General features: G+C 44.1%; 1 protein-coding gene across 2 annotated transcripts in view; it reads right to left on the bottom strand.

The window, feature by feature from the left end:
* CSRNP3 (cysteine and serine rich nuclear protein 3) overlaps nt 1-19589 on the bottom strand; it is a 213784-nt gene that overhangs the window by 144367 nt on the left and 49828 nt on the right. Inside the window, exon 2 of one of the 2 annotated variants that reach the window (XM_019522742.1) lies at nt 11261-11431. The gene's annotated coding sequence lies outside the window, so the exon portion shown is untranslated. Of the gene's footprint in view, nt 1-11260; nt 11433-19589 lie in introns of those variants that run through there. The other variant, XM_019522740.1, reaches the window with a different exon arrangement.

Genomic DNA, 19589 nt, shown 5'->3' with positions numbered 1-19589 from the left:
GTCCACACAAGAGTAGGTCAGCAAGTCTTATTTCACACCCTTCCCTGCTTTCTGTTCTGATCTAGAGACTGTAGATTTGCCTGCCAGAGAGGTTTCCAGATTTACAGTCCCAGAGCTGGAGCTGGATTTATGAATGTATTCTTAATTCAAGGTGCTTTCCTTTAGCTAATAAATATAGACCAAAGAGTGTGGTACCATGGGATCTCAGTCACTATTTCCGAGCAATCATATTTATCATGCTTAGAGTAGACAAAAGGTCATTTGACTTCTTTACTGCATTTTCTCAGATCATGTTTGCCAAAAGATTATGCTGTGAAATGAAGAAGTAGGGGATGCATTATGAAACGTATGATGCGCACATCAATATAGCAAAAGAAAATGAACCACTCTTACTGAATGAAGAATCTGCATAACACAGAGCATTTATTTTCTTTGCTCTAAGCAAGCTGGTCAGTTCTTATTTAGTGCCTTTGGCCATCCCCCACCCTTAACCCTCCCCCACTCAACTTCATCTGCTTCCACCTTCTTCAGGCTTTACTAAGTGAGATCTGCCATTGCCACCCTTTTTCTCTCACTAAAGAGAGCTTATTGTTTGCTAAGCTCCTCCAGCTACCATGGGATCAGGCAGTCTGCCCTCTTCTTTTTTCTCATGTATGTCACATCAATACACTCAAAAAACTATCTCCTTATTGCTCCCTTTGCTAATTTCTCTGGGACCTAATGCTGCTAGTGGAATTTCTCCCACACACTCTTTTCCCTTGCCCCCCAAAATCTCACCTTTTTGCCCAGAGGCATAACAAAGCAGCTCTGCACCTGAGGCAGCCATGTGGTGCCTGGGGTTGTGCTGGAATTAATCTTTATACAGAGATTCTACAATTGCAATAATGATTAATGAAAAGTGCCGTAGTATGCCTGCTCTATTCCTGTAATGGAATAACATTTCATGTTTCAAAAAATGTTTTATACCTCTTAGCAATACATTATTATTCTTTGCAGATCAAAAATCATGGTTGTCATAGAAACTGCAAAAAGTGGAGAGTCAGCCATGACATAGCAATGGTATAATGGAAAATGTCTGTTGGGAAATCATTTGCTGGCCCAGGTTTTCATTTTTTAAATGCTTGGGTGAATTTAACCAGAAGGTCAAGTAGTTTCTAAAATTTAAAACACCACTGTATCGTATGCTAAACAGTATCTGATATTGTAATCTTATAGTTACAGTCTGGAAGGTAGGTAGCATTACCTGCCTTAGAGGTGGACTATATAAAGCACGGAAAGGCTAATTCCAAAATGTCCAAAACTGTCTTCTGATTTTTGGGGTTATTGATTTTTGCAAGGCCATCTTGAGACAGCTTGGGCCGATTTTTGAGGGTGCCTTGTCCTCACAACTCCCAAGGCTGCCTGCATGTTGTATACCAAACAGAAGCATCCAAAAGGAGAGGTCACTTTTGAAAATTTTGAAAATGCCCACTGATCTGTTGAGTTTTATCTGAGACCAGAGAAATCTGCATGGATGTTTTATTCTTCTGTACAGACTTCTAACCCCAGGCTGAAACAGCTCCAACCCAGGACTGGTATTCATTTATATGCAGTTGCCTTTCAAAACATTTTGGAAGCAGGAGGAGAAATAAGGGTCTGAAGAGTGTGCTTATCTCATTGCTTCAGATGTCTTTCCTAACTGTAGAGTCTAACTTTCAGACCATTCCTTAAGATGGACTTGTACATGCTAGAGGAGAAGGAGAGGTGAATGGCCACAGTGTTTTATTCCTACCTTTATTCTGCTTAGAATTTGGAGCTTTAATTATTACGACATAACCTCCTTCCCTGGTTTAACTAGTCAAATATTATATCCAATAAGTGCACAACTGCCAAAAGTGTTTGAAATGTCTGAGATCACTAGCATTGATTCACTACTGAAATGATTAAATTTCTGTCTGTCAACTAAGAATTAACATAAACTGGGTTCCATTTACCAAGTCTAGCTTGGTAAATTCTTTTATTTTCTGTATATATCTTTGGCAATACTGTACAGTCAAGGATGATTGTCTTCCATGGTTGTCTTATCTGTGGGTCCAAAGATGGCTGATGAGGCCTATCTGGGATTGACAGATTTTGTTGCACCTTGGGTATGCGTTTCTGTGCAGGGTGGGTGGCTCTGTATAGATGCTTAGACTGCTGGAAATCATTAAACTGCTTGACTTGCAATGAATTTTCAAGTCATTGGGTAATTACAAGGGCATTTGCTTCAGGCACTATGATTTTGTGATCTTCAGCAACAGTACATGTTGGAATCTAAGCACAAGTCTTCAAATTGTTTTACATTTGAAACATCAGTAGCATTTTAATATATATCTATTGCATTTTCGCATGAGGAGATAATGGAAACTGCTAAGGAAATGAAAAATAGTTTGGGGGTTTGTTTGAGGGTTTTTTGGCGAGAATCTGGAAAATTTGAAAAAAAATATTTCTGAATATATTGTATAATAAATCTTTTTGGCTTGAATAATCTTTTCATGACCTCAGTGTTCTTTCTTCATGCATTCTCTGGACAGCTAGAGATGGCAAACTGTGTATCTAGTAGTGGAGAGGTGGTTAGCTATGTTAGTCTCAAGTCAGACAGAAGGCAGAGCAGGTTGCCACTTTAGGGTCCATACAAACATCACACTGGGCACATCTACACATGCAAGCAATGCTTATTGCTCCAGAGTTTTTTCCCTGGGCATGCAATTTGAATATGTGCCCTGGAGGAAATAACTCCAGGGTATATTGCTCTGAAGTTTATTTGTGAGCAACACATTGAACCTGGTCAGAACAGCCTCGGCTGGCAGCAACCCAGGGCTGCTCTGACCTGGCTCAATGTGCTGTGGAGGGGCTGGCTGGAGCATAAGGGTGCTTAAGCATGGGGCTAGCTGGCAGGCAGCCCCCCATACTGAAGTAACGGTGTGCCCCAGCCAGCCTGCCAGCATCTACACGTGTGTTGCTGCATGCAAAAAAACTCTGGAGCAGGCTAGTACTTGTATTTACTTAATAGGGCCACATGTGTAGATGGGGAGATGTTTACTGCAGAGCTAATTAGGCAGCTCTGTAGTAAATGTTTTGTGTAGATGCCCCCACTGAGAAGTTCAGGAGATTAGGTTGGGTTAAAAAGGGCCGCCCAATCTAACTCAGTGATTAATAGATAGCTGCCAGGAGCCTGATCTAAGAATTTCTCTGATAGCACCAAACCCTCATTGCTGCCCCAACCCCCTATCCCTCACCTTGATCCTTCCGATCCCACAAACTGCTCCGGGGGGGGAGGGCAGGGGGTGGCGAGTGGCTTTGTGGCACTAGGGGGTGGGGGGAAGGGGGAAAGAGGTTGGCAGGGCTGTGGGGCTAGCAGCTCCTCAGGGAGGTTAGTGGGGTCTGGGCAGTTTCTGGCAGGATTGAGGGGCTCTCTCTCTCCACTGCCTGGGGGCTATTTTTAGCCCCCCTCCCCCTGCCCCCCAATGCAACAATCCTCCCTGCAGACCAACACCACCCTGATCCTGCCCCTACCCTCCCTCCACCCCAACTTACTTTGACCGGGCTTCCATCATCTGCAAACAGTTTGTGGGCTCAGAAGGGGAGGGGGCTGGCAGCCTCAAGGGGGCTCTCTGGTCCATAGAGGGGATTGTCCTTTTGGTTGGGGGTGGGGACTTAGACAGCCTAGGTAGGGATCTAAATCTAAGTTCCCCAAGTGGAACTATGTTAGATCAAGTGGCCACTTTTTTCCTGATTTAACCTCCCAAATATCTGTACTCACCCTTAAAGACTAACTGGCTTAAAAAAGGCATGACTTTCGTAAGAACAGCCTACTTTGTCAAATGCTATAAATGGACCCTGTCCTGCCTTCTTCCTGTTTATCCATTTTAATTCATAGGCTCTGCACTGGTGAATTGCTACCTACAAAGAATAATTTACTGACTTAAGGGAACTCAGAACAAGAATGCTAAACCAATTAGTATCTGACTGAAAAGAAACATATTCTGGTATAATATGAATGAAACCTGTTTCAGTAATTGTCCCAATTAACGCGCTTTCACCAGACAGACTACAATAATTTCACTGTAGAAACAAGGAAACTAACAGTATTTGGGCAATAAAGTTCCACTAATTACAGTTTTATAGAAAGGAATTATCTCAGCTTTCCCTAAAATGGCATACACTGTGAAGAGGAGGGAACTAGTCAAAAGTCCAAGTTTTTAAGTTTTGCATTTGCATTTCCTTTTAAAAGTAAAGCACCGATTCTCTCAAACCCCAGGCCTAATTCTGCACTACCTTGTATCTCAAGTAGTTATTCACATCTGTAGAACTGACTGTGTAGTGAATGTAAAATGCTGCCATTTTGATTGTGAATTATGTTATTACCACTTTGACCAGGGACACATGGCTATGCAAACTGTAGGCAGAAAACCAGGTGCTTTATGCTCAAACTTTATTTTCTTCTGCTTCACACTTCACATGGCTTACAGGGTAAGCAATATAAAAACAACAACACTTAAACTGGTTTGTTTACTTCACTGATTTATAGTGCTTTTTGCTGTCAGGCACTTATCTCTTCCCCTTCCCCCAAATCCTCACACAGAAATTATCCTCACTGAAGAGCATTAAAGAATCACTGCCACGGCCTAGGGAAATATCAGCAAACAGGCTGCCACTTTGTCATGAACGAAACAAACAAAAAATAAGACCAAATGAAAAACAAAAAGCAAATGAAAGCTAAACAAAATATATGACTCTTTCTCTGTGTCTGATGTCTGTTCACTAGACAAAGGCTCTGGGAGACTGCCAAGCAGAACAGATTCCAGACTGTGAAGACCCTGTCACCAGGCTGGTAGAGGTCAAGTTTGGGAGCCAATAGCAAAAGTCTCACAAGCAATCACAGTGGGGAATGAGCTTACGAGGTGGCCTCGTAAGTACTTAGGTCCTAAACCATTTTAGTATTCATAATTCATCTTCCTAGCCCTTGAATTCAGCTAGGGGCAAGAAGAAAGATTTGAATTTTCAAAAGCACTCAGCCCTGACCTGTCTCTGCTTCAGTTGAGGTCAGTGGTATAACTTTTATTAGAATCAAACCAAGTCACCCCATGTCTATACAGCCTCTCTGCCAAGCTTGGGACCAGTCCAAAAAAGACCCACCCACTGACTGCTGCTCCACTCATGCCTGAGCTTGGCAATAAGGTGAAGTGGAGGGCTCAGCACTGTCCTGAGCATGAGACGCCATGGTGCCCTCAAAATCTTTGGGTCATGTTGCACATGACACTTAGTATGTCTTAAATGCACTTAAAACGTGAGTGGCTGCATATTCAAACAGTAAAACATATGCTACTAAGTGAATTCATATTGTAGCAAACTTAGGGGATTTCACGTGAGGAGCATCTCCAGATCATATTCAGAGATGCACTTTCAGCCCGCTCCACAAGATAACACGAGCAATGTGAGGTCCTTCAGCATTCCCATAGACTCCATCCTTCAGCTCCAAGGGCAGGTCTATCCACCCTCCAAAACTCTACTGCCCGGAGGGGAGCAAGGTGGTACTAGCCCTCATGGGGATTGTACCTGCCCCATGCAATGCACTCACCAACCCCAGGTGGGTATGACCACCCCTCCCCAGTCTATCTGGCACTACCTTGAGGACCCACTGAAACCCTCAAGCTTCACTGAGGCCCATTGCTTGCGCTCCAATGCAAACAGCAGTCATCTGGCTTAGTAAACCACATTGGACGAGAGAGTATACTTCTTAGTGCCTGCAGAAGAGCTGTGAACTGGATTCTTATTGAAGTGCCCGACTTCACTGTGATATGGGGCAAAAAGAGAACTATCATCAACACAGCCAAGGGCACAAAGGGCAGCCAGCAAAACCTGGCAGTCTACAAGTGCATCATTGCCCAGACTGTAGCACCAGTGGGACTGGCAGAAGATCAGCACTAAAAACAAGTGCATGAAGTCACAGTATGTCTTGTGTACTGTGAGAACCATGGTCTCCTTCTTTGAGGGGCTGTTGAGGATCCTCAAGGAGGACCACGCTGTTGCCCTCTGCTACATCCACAAGCCCAGTGCAACATGATGATGATAAGGACAAAAATGACAGCACCAGCCACGGTAAAGTTTCACCAAAACCAGGGGAAAGGGTAACTGATGGGGCTCTGGGGGTGACACGTGGCTTAGGAGTGACTCAGGGCTCTGGGGATGGTGCATGGCTTGAGGAAGTGCCTAGATGTGGGGGTACTAATCAGTACAGATTGCCCCCTATCCCTGGAATTTACCAAAAGGGAGAGGGCATTGTGTTCTGCACAATGCAGAGGAAGTGTGACTTGGCAGCACGCCCATGCTTGGCCTATGGCAATTGTGCATAGGCATATGGCCCAGTTAAAGCTTTATGAGCTAGTTAAGGCACTCAATTAGAATTAAACCTAGTTAAAAGTTCATTCATGTGTGCAAAGCTGTGAGTGGAAACTTGATCCACCTGCCCCACCCCCATACTGTCCTGCCTAGCAATGGCAGCTCATAACTCATCTTCTCACACTGCCCAGACATCCTGCACAAACTGGGGTACTTCAGTGGCCTGCCTGCCCCCCTTGTCTACAGATATCAGTTATCCCCAGTTGAATTCCATGCTCCAGTCTCATCTAGGGGCAAGCTTGGTGGAGCTCTGACCCACATGATTGTTGCCTAACCCCTGAGGCAGCTTTTTGGGGAACCAACACACAGAAACACACAATCAAAGGCTTTTATGTAGGTGTATCTGAGCATGAGCAGAAAGATGACTGAGGGGAGAAAGCCCGAAAAGGATGGGAGGTGTAGAATAGACTGTAGCCTCATGCCACCCCAAAACCTCAGCCCAACAGGCATTGTTGGTATGGCTAGTGGCAATCCCATATGCTTCCCTGTGGGGGCCAAGCTCAGACAAGTCCCAGTGACAGGGAATGCTGTCATTATTCAGGTCCTGGCAAGGTAGTTGCTTTCATCAGCCCCAGGACACCATGCACAGCTGTTTCACATGGCAGTGAATGCTGTCATCTTTTGGGATTCCAGACCCTCTCATAGCTCAGGGTCACAGGAGCATCTGGGCAGAGCACAGAACGGGACATCACTCTTCAGTAGAGAGTTAGGGGTGGAGGACAGGGTAATCCTAGTTCGTGACAAGATTGATTGCTACTTTCACTGCTAAGAGGTCTGGCAGAACCATGAAGCTGTAACACAGGCATAGGAAGGTTTTCAAAGTCTCATAGAATCACCACCTTTCCCAGAAAGCCATCACAGTGAGCTGTTCCCTTCCATTTCTCTAGGACAAGTGCTGGCTTGAGAGCTTGAAGAAGCAGCAGGACATATCTTGCAGGATCGTCACCTGGGATACTCTTGCCAGGGAGATATTGGCCAGAGAAGCAGTGTCCTGAGACAGGGATAGACAAGTTAGCATGGGCAGTGTACCTTCATAATGGCCAATCTCCATCCATCTGTGGGAACATCCAGGGAGGCAAGGGTAGGGGAGAAAGTGGATAGCTGAAAGTGTGCTTACCATCATGTGGTTCTGCTCTCATCGTGCTTGCCTATGGAAATGAGCAGGGAGAGCAAGGTGTGCCAGCTCTTCCTCAGAATATTTTAGAAGTTGGTAACTGTTTAAAGGTCTTCTCAGCTGTCAGTGCACTGCTGTCTGTGCACCTGTCATAGTATGTGTAGGAATTCAAAAATTGGCACAAATTATCAGTTATCTATGGAAACACACTCAAGGTCATTTTGACTTTATTCATTTCTCAGAGTTTTCTGTGGCCTGGAAATGCACAAGAGGTTCCAGCATGGATGCTACTCCAAGGACACAAAGGGACATTACCGCTCACAGGATGTCCTATAACTGAAAACATCAATGACACCAGAGAGATCAGATGCTGGAGGAGTATGTGGAGTCCTCCACACACCAAGATGATACTATTGACAGTTGGCTTGCTGCCTCCAAGTGCCAGCAGGATTAAACAGAGGGACTACTAAGAACTTTTCAGGAGACTTTTGTGGCTCAGGACTACCAATTCCTTGAACTTCTGCAGGGAGTGGTGAAGGCCTCAGAGAGGGTCTAGAAATTCACCTTCCAAGCCCGTGCATCTCTCTGGTCCATGTCCATCACAGAGTTGTAACAGTCCTTCCTGGATAGTGTGGCTGCCATTGCAGAGTTCACATACTCTCCCTCACCCAACAAGAGGCAATGGAACCAGCCTCACACAAGCTTGGGCTACCATTGAGACTGGGTGCCTCCCAGTCCTCCACCCTTCCTTGACTACAGACAGAGCAACTGAAGAACCAAAACTCCAGCTCCTGAAGTATGGCACTGCACACTTTGTGTAAGGCTGTCATCACCATTGCCCACCCCGTGCCAAACTCATTGGTGACAGAACAGAGGATGTCAGTGTTTGCCAACTTCCAAGTCACCAGGGCCATGTGTCTTTCAATGGCCATGGGGCACCAAAGCCCATGATGTGCCATGGGACATCCTAAAGTTTTACTGCCACTACTTGTCATCCAAGGGTCCAAGCACAAGCTGCTTCCACCAGTCCAAGCTCACCAGTTGTGCCCATCAATGACAAAGTGGCATCTGATACTGGGCCTGCAGTGCCACAGCTGCTTGTGTAGCAGTATGCTGTGCCTCCTGCAAGTGGATGAGCATGATGCCCATGGCAGCATCACAGTCCTGAAAGTAGCACCTGACCAGGGCCAGGTGATCATGCCACCAAACACGGAGTGTTGGTGGATTAAAGATTTGCTCAGTTCCACTAGTTGTCATCTCCAGGAAGCCCCTGGAGAACTGATCCCAACTGGAACAGTGAGTCAAAGAGGCCCTGTGCCAGGCCAAGGAGGGTTTGGAATCCATGTCCTCAGGGAGACAGTTGGCCAATCAGCACTTTCCTCTAAGCTCAGCTGTTTTCAGCTGTTCTCAGGAAACTGGGAAAAAGTGCCTCCAGAGATCACTTCCAGGATGTCTGTTCATCAGCCTTCTAGCAGCGCAGTCCAAGCTGTACATATTAAGGTTCATAGTAAAGATTATTATGCACTTACTCAGAACACTTTCTAACTTTTAATACTACACAACATGCCACAGATTTAATGCATACTAAGTATTAGGGCTGTGCGAAACACCATGATTTCATTGCAACGTCCATTTTACCATTTCACAGGGACAGTGTTTTGTTTCATCATTTCATTTCAAAGCACTGTCCTGTTTCGTTTCATCGAAACCGTTTCACTGTTTCAGCAAGTTTCAATGTTTCTCACATAGGCTATAATGGGGAATCATGAAAATGCCTAAAACTTTGCAATTTCATGCATGATTTGGATGAAAATTGCAGGGATGGTAGCCACTTCTGAGGTCATGAAGTCTACCAAGTTTAAGGGGATAGATGCAGAAGTTTCTGGGAAACTGCACCTCAAACTCTTCAAAGCAAAACTCTTGACACTTGCCAGTAGCAGCAGCCTGCTCTCATCTGACGTGCAGATCCAGGGGCTTGCACCCCTGGGAGAGCTGCCAGGCTGTACCAGACTCCTCCCAGTGGGTGTGAGCCCCTGGATCTGCATGCTGGATGAGAGGAGGCTCAGGCTGCTGCTGCTGCGACCGGGGACAGGCAGCTAGGCTCAGTCCCAGGTGGGAGAAGCAGCCTCCTCTTATCCAGAGTACAGATCCAGCGGTTTGCACCCCCAGGAGGGCTGCCAGGCTGTGCCGAACTCCTCCTGGGGGTGCGAGCCCCCAGATCTGTATGCTGGAGGAGACTCAGGCTGCCTCCTGGGACTCGTGCTGGGTGCAGCCTGCTCGTGCTGGGTACAGCCAGGGAAGATTGTTGCTGCCGCTGGTCCCAGGTGACAGCGGCAGCCTCCTCTCATCTGGCATGCAGATCTGGGGGCTCACACCCCTGTGAGGAGTCCAGCACAGCCCTCCCAGAGGTGCAGGCCCTTGGATCTGCACTCCAGATGAGAGGAGGCTGCCGTTGCCAGCGCTGAAATTAAGTAAACCCGGCTTCAAAATTTGAAATGTTTTGAAACCTTTGAAACATTCCGAATGCCCTTGTTTAGTTTCAAAGGTGTTTTGAAGCCTTTTGTTTTGTTTTGATTTTGCTGTTTCGAGCTCAAAACACATTGGAACAGCTTTGAAATGAAACACCAGAGAAACTTCTCACAGCCCTATTAAGTGTCCCATGAGACAATGTCTGTTGTCTCTGTTGCAAGGACTCTCTAAGCCACCTCCTCTGCCTAACTGGGTATGGGAAGAGCAGGAAAAAGTGGGCAGGGATTTTTTTTCTCAATAGTAGACCCAGGCTCAGAAGCGAGGCCCTATAAAGAATTTTTTGACAATCACTCTCCCTGGCCTCAGAGTGTTTTTGATTATCCCACTCAAATACAGGGTGGCTTGAATGTAAATATTGTTTATTCATTAGAGCTTGCCCTATTCAGATGTGAACAGCTAATCTAGCTGGTTTGTCCAGCCATGCTTCAAGGGTAGCACTGCAGTAGCTTGCCCTTGAGATGAATAAGACATCGATGACTATTGCAAGATCCATATTACAGAAACATGTTCAGACCTTCCTGGCAGCAACAAATGGATGCCTAGGAAGGTCAATGCATTATTATTTTCACTTTGCATGTCCGAAAGAAAGACTAAACACAACTACTGTGGTGCCTGCTTCATCTATTTATGCACAGGAGCCCTGCATGGACAATTTGGAAGGGAAGGTGTGGGAAGCTCCTGCCTCTCCTGCATTTACACTGGCTCACATAGCAGGATGCATGCCCCAAAAGGAGCAGCTGCACTCCCATAAGAGAGCGTGCAGTTTGCAGTTACTTCTCTACCCTGATAGGGTCAAATCCTGAGGAAGCAGAGGAAATCCAGAGGAAGTTTACTTTTAAAGCAGTATATTTTGGGAATTGTTAATTTCTCTTCCCAAAGAACAGAAGGATATTCTTCAGTGTCCAAGAAATACCCTCAGGGGACAAACTATGCTGCAGTCTTTCTAATAGCAGGTAATACAACTATAAAATTTGAAATTTTTCAATCTCATTTTCTACATTTGTTAAATTTTGAACCAGTTATTCCTACTTGAGGACTTGGGTAATTTTTTTAAAAACATCTTTCCTATTGTAACAGAAAAACGGAAAAATACTCAAATAAACATTAATATCAATCAAAATACATTAAAACATTTGAATCATTTTTGAGCCTTTATGAAAAGGAACAATGTGCCTTACATAAAACTTAAGTACTTACGGGGAAAATGCTTAAAAGTGGATGGATTGACACTGTCGCCGCTGTCAGCACATTCACTGCTAGAAACTTCATCATCTGATTCCCACACAGAGGAGCAGGGTGAGTAGCCATCAACTTGTTCAAATTTCCTCTTTAAAATTCCACTCATAGCTGCAACGTTGTCACATGTACCTGTAAAAGGAACAAGAGCAATGAAGCATTGAAATGTTTGACCGCTGACCATGCAGGCAAGGTCTCCAAAGTCATTATTTATGGAGGATTTTATACACAAACTTGGCTGCTATCTCTGGTCAAATGACTGCTTACTGGGACTTTCAAACAATTGACCAGGAAATATTTAAAAAATTATAATAATTTCAGTGTATTAACTTTCTTATTTACATAATGACACACGATTGTATCATCTCCTAAAGAAAGGAGTTTAAACTCCAAATATATTCTATCGGCAGAGCCAAAGGCCTATAATTAGCCAGTTACACAGAAAAAAGATACAGTGACATTCTTAAAATATAATGGGACCAATTCAGAGCTGGTGTAAAGCAGATATATTATAAGACAGTGGAATTTTACACTTTGACATTATGTTTGAATTCACATGATACTTAGAAATACTGAATCATGATATTGAGACTTTTACTCCAAATTAGGCAAGAATTCTTATTAAGAAATGCAGGTTCAGAAAGAAATAGGTTTAAAACCTGATCTGTACTCTCAAGTTGCTGATGTCTTCAATAAGATTTGAAGGCATTGAGCAAATCACAGAAGGCACAGAATACTTCACCAGATTGAGTCTTCACGTGTGGAATACTGGCTCATGTTTGCATTTTAATTTTTAAAGCAGCTTTTCGCTGTGGAACCTTAGTGCAACTCATTAAGGGAAACTATGGGCACATGTCCAAGATAATTTTAGACTAGTAAAGTACTCAAGAAATGAACCTACCCATAAGAATTAGGTTTTTTACTTGCATTGCCCTGTAAGCCCAACATTGAAAACATCCTTATCATCATGTTTGATCTTTACCAAATCAAAAAAAAAAAAATTAAAAATCACACAGGTGATTTTTATGCCCATTTGCATAGGATTCCATATGAAACATTAAAAAAGGGAGACTGAAAATATTTCATTTAACAGAATTGTATGACTGTTTTCAATATTTTAAAGGGAAAAAATAATATATTTTCTATTCCTTTAATTTAAAATACACTTTCAGTGGAATTCTGCCTTATTGAAAATCAGTACCTGATCATCTTATAACATGGACTAAAATTGACTCCCAAGAAATTTAATTGCAATGTTGCAGGCATCTTTACTGTCCTACTAAACTGAACAGTGGATAATGGGTACATCTACACATGCCCCTACAGTGCTGTTGTTACTGCGCTGTGCCAGCAGCACACAATTACTTTTAGCTGCCACATCGCTGTGGCGACATGCTATAGCAATGGAGCAAGTCATTACAGAGACATAGCTGTGATGTCGCAGTTTGTGCCTGCTATGTTGCAACGTTTTTATAGCAAGTTGCTACGCCATAGCACGTTGCTATGGCAATGTAGCATCTCGTGTAATTGTGCCTAATCAGTTTTAAGTAACAGATAGAAAACAACTTCTTTAACATGTTCAAATATACAGCAGGAAATAAATTCCTCACTTTTCTGAGTGCCATTTATAAATATCTTGTGAGAGTTGTCAATTTCAGCTATTTTATAATACAGCTGTTTTCACACAGTAAAATTTATTCTGCTTTTGCAAGAATTTTAACCTGTATGGATTTGTCTAATTTGGGAAATTCTTTTTAGCAGAGATCTGGAATCAGTATGATATAATGCTAAAAGCAGAGATTACCCAATTTCCACAATGGACCTTACACATCACTGGAAGTTTTAATATTATGAACCATACACAGAAATGAATGTGCATCTGTTTTGTCATGGAGGATGCTCGGCTTCTTGGCTGTTTGTGAGAGGTTTGCTTTCCTAAAAAATGATTCCTCGTGGCAGGACACATGACCCAAATATGCCATACCCTGGTTGAAAACCCAGATTTAATCTCCTGTTTTTCTAGTCCCAAAGCCTGCCAGCAGAGACTGAAATGAAAGCATTACTTGCTTATTGTGGGGGATGGTGTATGGAGTACCTTGCATCAGTTTACAGTGACCTCTGCAGAAAATTTAAGAACAACACAGAGAGTGGGGAAGCTTCACTTGTTAAAACAGCCAGAAGTATAAAACAGATTAAAATGGGGATAGATATGGGGGTAGTTTGGGTCTTAAGAGGCATGTATAGGACCTACTTCTTTTTTTTACTTCCTTCTAGCTCCCCAATGTCTCCCTTGCAAACCATCTTTTCTCACTGCCTCCTGCAGTGCTTGTAGCACTGAATTTGTGAAATCGCAATTATTTCCATGGCAACAGACTGCAATATCAAAACCAAAGGATTATAGCTTGACTGCAGGAGAGGGTAAAAAGGAGCAGCAGGAGTGTGAGGAAAAAAATGCTTTTATTTGAACATCTCCAGAAACAGATTGGTGAATGCTGAGAAGAGCTGCTAAAGAGTAAGGGATTTCCTGCATAACCTAGACTTGGGTCAAGCTAATACCCCAGATCTAAATACACTCAAATTTGGGAGGTAGAAAAATTTAAAACAAAAGCCCAAATGGCCTCTGTGAGAATAAGTTAGATCCAAACTAGAGTTCTTACTACCCTGAAGCTGTAGGGTGTTAGAAAATGGGATCTATATTTGCATAGCCTGGAGCTATCACTAACTAAATACCTGTTCATAAGACATGTTCTTCTGTGACTATACAGGGTGGTGGCTAGCTGACTTACACACATACACCAATGGGGCTGTTTCAAGTTCTTAGCAATCTGAGCTGTCTTTAGAGTATTTTAAAATTTTCTTGCAGATACGATTACTTACATTTGGGCTGGATATCTCTACTGCCCCTGCATGGAGGGAAGGAATACAGCCATTTCTGCTTAAAATTCAAATCAGTGTCACTGGCTGAGGTTCTGGAGGAGCTTTGATTGGTGACATCAGAGTCAGATCCAGCTCCCCCCTGTCTGGCAAAGGCCAGCAAGGGGTTGTTGCTGCCAAATTTAAGTAGATTGTCAACATCTTCCTTAAACAATGCAAGATGTCAGGTTTGGGGGTTTTGTTTTTTAAAGTGACAGTTGTCCAGATTTTGTTTTAATTCTCTCTTTTTCTGAACAGGTTATTGGAGTGATCCTAGCAATATCTAGTGTTCTCAATGCTGCTTGGTCCCCAGTTCATCTGGTTTCAAGCCTGATTATACTACGGGATGCATGGTGGTTGATACCCTCCTTGTGTTAGGGGATAATGTTCAGGGGTCCCTGTTGAGCTCATGTCATATTTCAGTGCACAGGGGTAGGTCACCCTATAAGGTCTCCACTCCTTTCTTTCCAGGAGAACTTTGAGGGAAGTGTTGATAATTCTCCTTTTCATCTCTCTTACAGGGCTAGCTCAAGTTTCCATTTCATGACTTGTCCAATAAAACACGTATGCAGGTAGAAGGGACTTTATGTAGGTAAATAGGGAGGAAATAGGCATTGCAGGGTTTCTTGCACTCTGTTGCAACTCAACTGTATAGTTCCATTTTATCGGACCCAGTGATTGTAACAGTTTTTTCCTATCACTGAACAAAAATAGGGCCTAATTGTGATTTAGAGCTCAGGATGAGACTGTGGTGTTGTTGGCGGGGAGAAGAAACTGGGAGAGCTTGGATATTTCAACATTATTGGTAGGATATATCTGGCATTTGTAATACTGAGTTACAAAATGGTATTTTTACACAATCATCTGATTTTGAATGGCCAAGTAGAAAACCAAAATATTTTGGGGGTTTTGGGCCTGAGCAGGAAATATTCTATTCTGAGCACCACCTAGAAAGTGTGGGTTCTGGATTTGAAGCAGACTAGGTAGGGTAAAATAAAAATGATATCCACTACTCAGGAGTTCAGTGACTATTGTAACATATTAAACATTAGCTAAAATGATTTGTCTATATCAGGGACTACAAAGAAGATCCATTTGGAAAAACATCTGTATCAACAGCTGCCAAAAACTCTTCACACTCTAGAAAAATACATATCTGTACAGCACACACTGTGCCCATATTATAGATGTATATTCTAGCACCTGAACAAGATCCACAGCTTTCTGTAGGAGGGAAATAATACATACAGTGACATAAAACCTGATACTGTACATCAACAAAGGGTGACTGACAAACAACAAGGTCTGTCACTCTTAAATGTGATACACTCAGCAGAAGATAAGTAGCCAGCAGGGATAAGCAGCAAACACAATGCATCCAGCAATAAAGTCACAAAGATTCTAGCATCTGTACTACTAGCAGCATGTGACTTAGAGCCTGAACAGACCTTCAAGAACACCTGGTAAGAGAAACAGCACAAAAGAGTGATGGGCAAAACAATGGTCACATAGACAGAAAGCAAAAGCTATAGAAATGGAGCTCCTGTCAGATGACAAAGATCAAAAGGATGATCATTCAGAGCTACAAGTACTCTGCAGCACTCTGATTATCAGTAAGACACAAGTCAGTCATGACATGTGCCATGAGTAATAGAGATGTCAGTAATCACATCACTACATAGGTCATACTGAATTGTCCCACCCTTAGAGGTATCATAGCAACAAGTCCATCCTGAAGAAAAATGAGGTCTCTGCATCTCTGAACAGCATCCATTATGCAAAGGCAGCTGACATCACCCAGGGATCTGAAAACACTTTGCAGCTTGTGGAAGATCAACTCATGGCACAGAAAGAGAAAATTAAATCAAAATACTGTGAGACTCAACCCCCCTGGACTCCCATTAAGACCTTCCAAACAACTCCTAATTCCATCAGCACATGGTGGGGCAGCTGTGAGCTGTGACTAGAGATTGAATGCATCAAAGTGTTAGACGGGTGTAGGTTATAGCCATGTTGGTCTAAGGACATAGGCAGACAAGGTTCTTTGGCTTAGCCCGAAAGCTTGCTAAGGAAACTTTTTTCCAGCTATTTAAGTTGTCTTCAAAAGGGCTGGATAATCACCTAGCCAGGGTCGTTTGATCCCAGCATTCTTTCCTGCCCATGGCAGGAGGTCGGACTTGATGGCCTGCTTAGGTCCCTTCTGACCCTACCAGCTATGAAACTAAGTTGGTCTCATAAAAGATATCAGATTCACCCAAAGAAACTTGTCTGTCAAAGTGTTAGGGCTGTTTTCATAGAACAGGGAGAGGAGAGGGGAAGGAGAAGTGACTCTGTACATGTTACCTTAGCCAAGGGCAAAGTTGACAATATGACACTTTTCCATAATTATTGGATAATCTTTACGCTGCTGGTTTCAGCCAGCAGCCTGCTGTCTCACACAGCTAAGTAACAAGCAGGCACTTGAGGCTTCTATGTTAGTTGATCTACACTATGCCACTCATCATTAAAGTACAACGACTGTGTCCCTCCTGCCACTACCACCATACTATTCACTACATTAACGTAGCACTAATACACAGCAGGGCTAAACAAGAAGACAGAGGCAGCAACATTAACTCAGGCAGCTTCATCCACATATTCATTGCTGTGAACGGTAGATCAAACTCCAATTGCTTGGCACAGATGGGGATTCTTAGAAGAACTGGCTACTTGCCACAACAGAAGGGAGTGAGCATCTCCTGTGGAGAGAAGAAAATGTTTTTCCCCCTTAATTTTCTCCTAGTCTGAGGAAACCAGTTCCTGCAAAGTGATCATTTAGCCAGTTCCCTAGCTGTGTGATTACATGGAGCGGCAAAGCAAGAGTCTGCAGAATTCCATGGAAACAGGCTCAGCCCTTCCACAGTGCCAGATAATTGGCAGGCACCATGAATGTAAAGAATTCAGGAACAACATTTTAATGCATCATTTTGTCAAAATAAATATTTGCCTATTTTTATATGCACATATAAGTTGTATTTATTCAAATAATCAAGTAATCAAGGCTGATCTGTATCTGGAATCCACAGCAAAATTGGATAAAACTCTGCCTGTAGTACTGACCCCATCTCACACTTAGAAAGCACAGTAATTCTGGCACACCACAATAACCATCTCCTTGTAATATTTTTGTTTGGAATGCATGCATCTCTGAACAACAGTGTGAGGGCAAGAGAGAAGTCTGTGGCAAATAGACATATGCTGTACCCATGTTCTAGTGTGGCACTTCCTGATCATTATTGTGTAATCTCTGGAAGCTGCAATGCAAGACTAACTCTAGAAAACAACTTTAAATTGCCAGTCTCTGGTATTTCTCTGGCACCTGGGGAAAGAAATTTAAAAAACACAATGATGTCAGATGTGCTGCATAGGGAGAAATAAAAAGATTTCTCCTATCTTCCATTCCAGATATTGCTTTGAAAGGTGATAAAAGATACCTAAGAGTCCAAATAGACTGCAGCATGACAATAAGAGTCAAAAAAGGCAAAAACTCAAATGAAACTTCATCCTAGTCATAATTTGAAAATAATTGACTATTTTGCAAACACTGTAGTTCATTGCTCATGCAATATGCCATATTTTCTCACATACAATGCACCTTGTTTTTGAAAGGCAGAATGAAGAAAAAGTCATTTTTCCAGAATTATGGCTGCATAGAGCAGAGATGGCCCAATCTTCATCTGACTCACACTTTATTTCCTGCTTAACTAAGCTGAAACCCTAGCTGCTGATGAAGACTGGTCTCTACGAGCGCTTGTACACATGATGCCATTATCATGGACACGTGATGAAAATGTCACTTTTTGTGGCTTAATGGTGTCACACTGTACATGTGCAAGAGTTTTGGGGGTTTTAAATGAGTTTACATTGCTGTAATGTAATCAGGATGTAGTTTAGTTTGCAATGTTGCAAATTGCAGTGGTGCAACTGTTAACATGCCCCCTGGCATGGGAGAGGTGGACAGGCTCTGCAGAATAAAAGGATCGGGCCCTTTGGCACTTCTGTTTTCAGCAGGCTCCTGTGGCTGGCAGGATGCCTGTGGCCAGCTGGCTTGCTCCTGGGGCAGTGTGGGAACATGGCAGGAGGGTGGCTGGGTTTGCTGGTGGCCAGAGAAGGTGACAGGGATGGTACACAGGGTGCTGGAAGCCCAGAGGGCTTGGGAAATCACTGGATCAGACACGTCTGAGCTGAGGCAGCACTCTGCCAGCTAGCAGCCCGCCTGGGCTTCCAACACCCTGTACAACTTCCAAGGGAAGTGGTACTGGCTCCTACCCTAGGGATCTTTAAGAAGAGGCTTGATGCCTACCTGGCTGGACTCATTTGAGTCCAGGTTTTCTCTCGCTCAGGCGGGGGTCGGACTTGAAGATCTACAAGGTCCCTTCCGACCCTACTTCTATGATTCTATGATTCTATGCACTGCCAGCAAACCCAGCTGCCCTTCTGCTGCCTTCCCATGCTGCACCAGGAGCAAGCCAGCCCATTCTTCATAGTAGTTTCATAGTTTCTAGGGTCAGAAGGGACCTGAGCAGATCATCTAGTCTGACCCCCTGCCATGGTAGGAAAGAGTACTGGGGTCAAACGACCCCAGCAAGGTGTTCATTCTTGGGTAGCCTCAGGCATCGTTCCAGTCACAGGAGCCTGCTGAAGGCAAAAGCTGTGAGGGGCCTGATCCTATTTTTTTTTTTTGGCGGAGCCTGCCCACCTCTCCTGCAGCTGGGGGTGGGGGGAAGGCGGAGAGGGTAGAGGGGAGGCAAACTGACAGTGGGCTGAGTGGCCCCTGAGCTGTGGGGGCCCTGGTCCTTCCCTCCATGGTGATGGTTTCCCCCAGGGGGCTGCTAGCAGTCCAGGTGCTTTCCCCACTCAGGGTTAGACCCAGGTGCTGCCTCCAAGCTGGGACAGCATCTGGCCTGCTAGCAGCCCATGTGGGCACCCCCAGGGGTGCTGCTGCTGTGAAGGGAAGGACCAGAGCCCCCTGCAGCTCAGTGGCCACTTGGTCCACTAGTAGCCTGCCCCCTAGTCGTGGGCAGGCTCCAGCTCTGACAAACAAAAAAAAAGGATCAGTCCACTTGACATAACGTGGCAGAAAAATATAAAAGGGTTTCAATTAAAAAACCTACTGAGTAGTATATAGGCTCACCGCCCTTCAATGCAAATGTGACAGGTGGGCAGGACCGGAAGTTCCACCCCCTTAGTCCCACCCCCTTTCCCGTTGTATGGTGTGATGTCACCAGCCCTGACCCCTGACCCCAGTCATGTGGTATGTGACATCATCAACTCTGCCCCCACCCCCAGTCATGTGGTATGTGACATCAGCAACTCCGCCCCCACCCCAGTCATGTGG

Source organism: Gavialis gangeticus, unplaced genomic scaffold (genome assembly GCF_001723915.1).
Source record: "Gavialis gangeticus isolate Ggan-Ray unplaced genomic scaffold, GavGan_comp1, whole genome shotgun sequence".
Taxonomy (NCBI): domain Eukaryota; kingdom Metazoa; phylum Chordata; order Crocodylia; family Gavialidae; genus Gavialis; species Gavialis gangeticus.
This window is presented reverse-complemented; position numbering and strand designations above follow the sequence as displayed.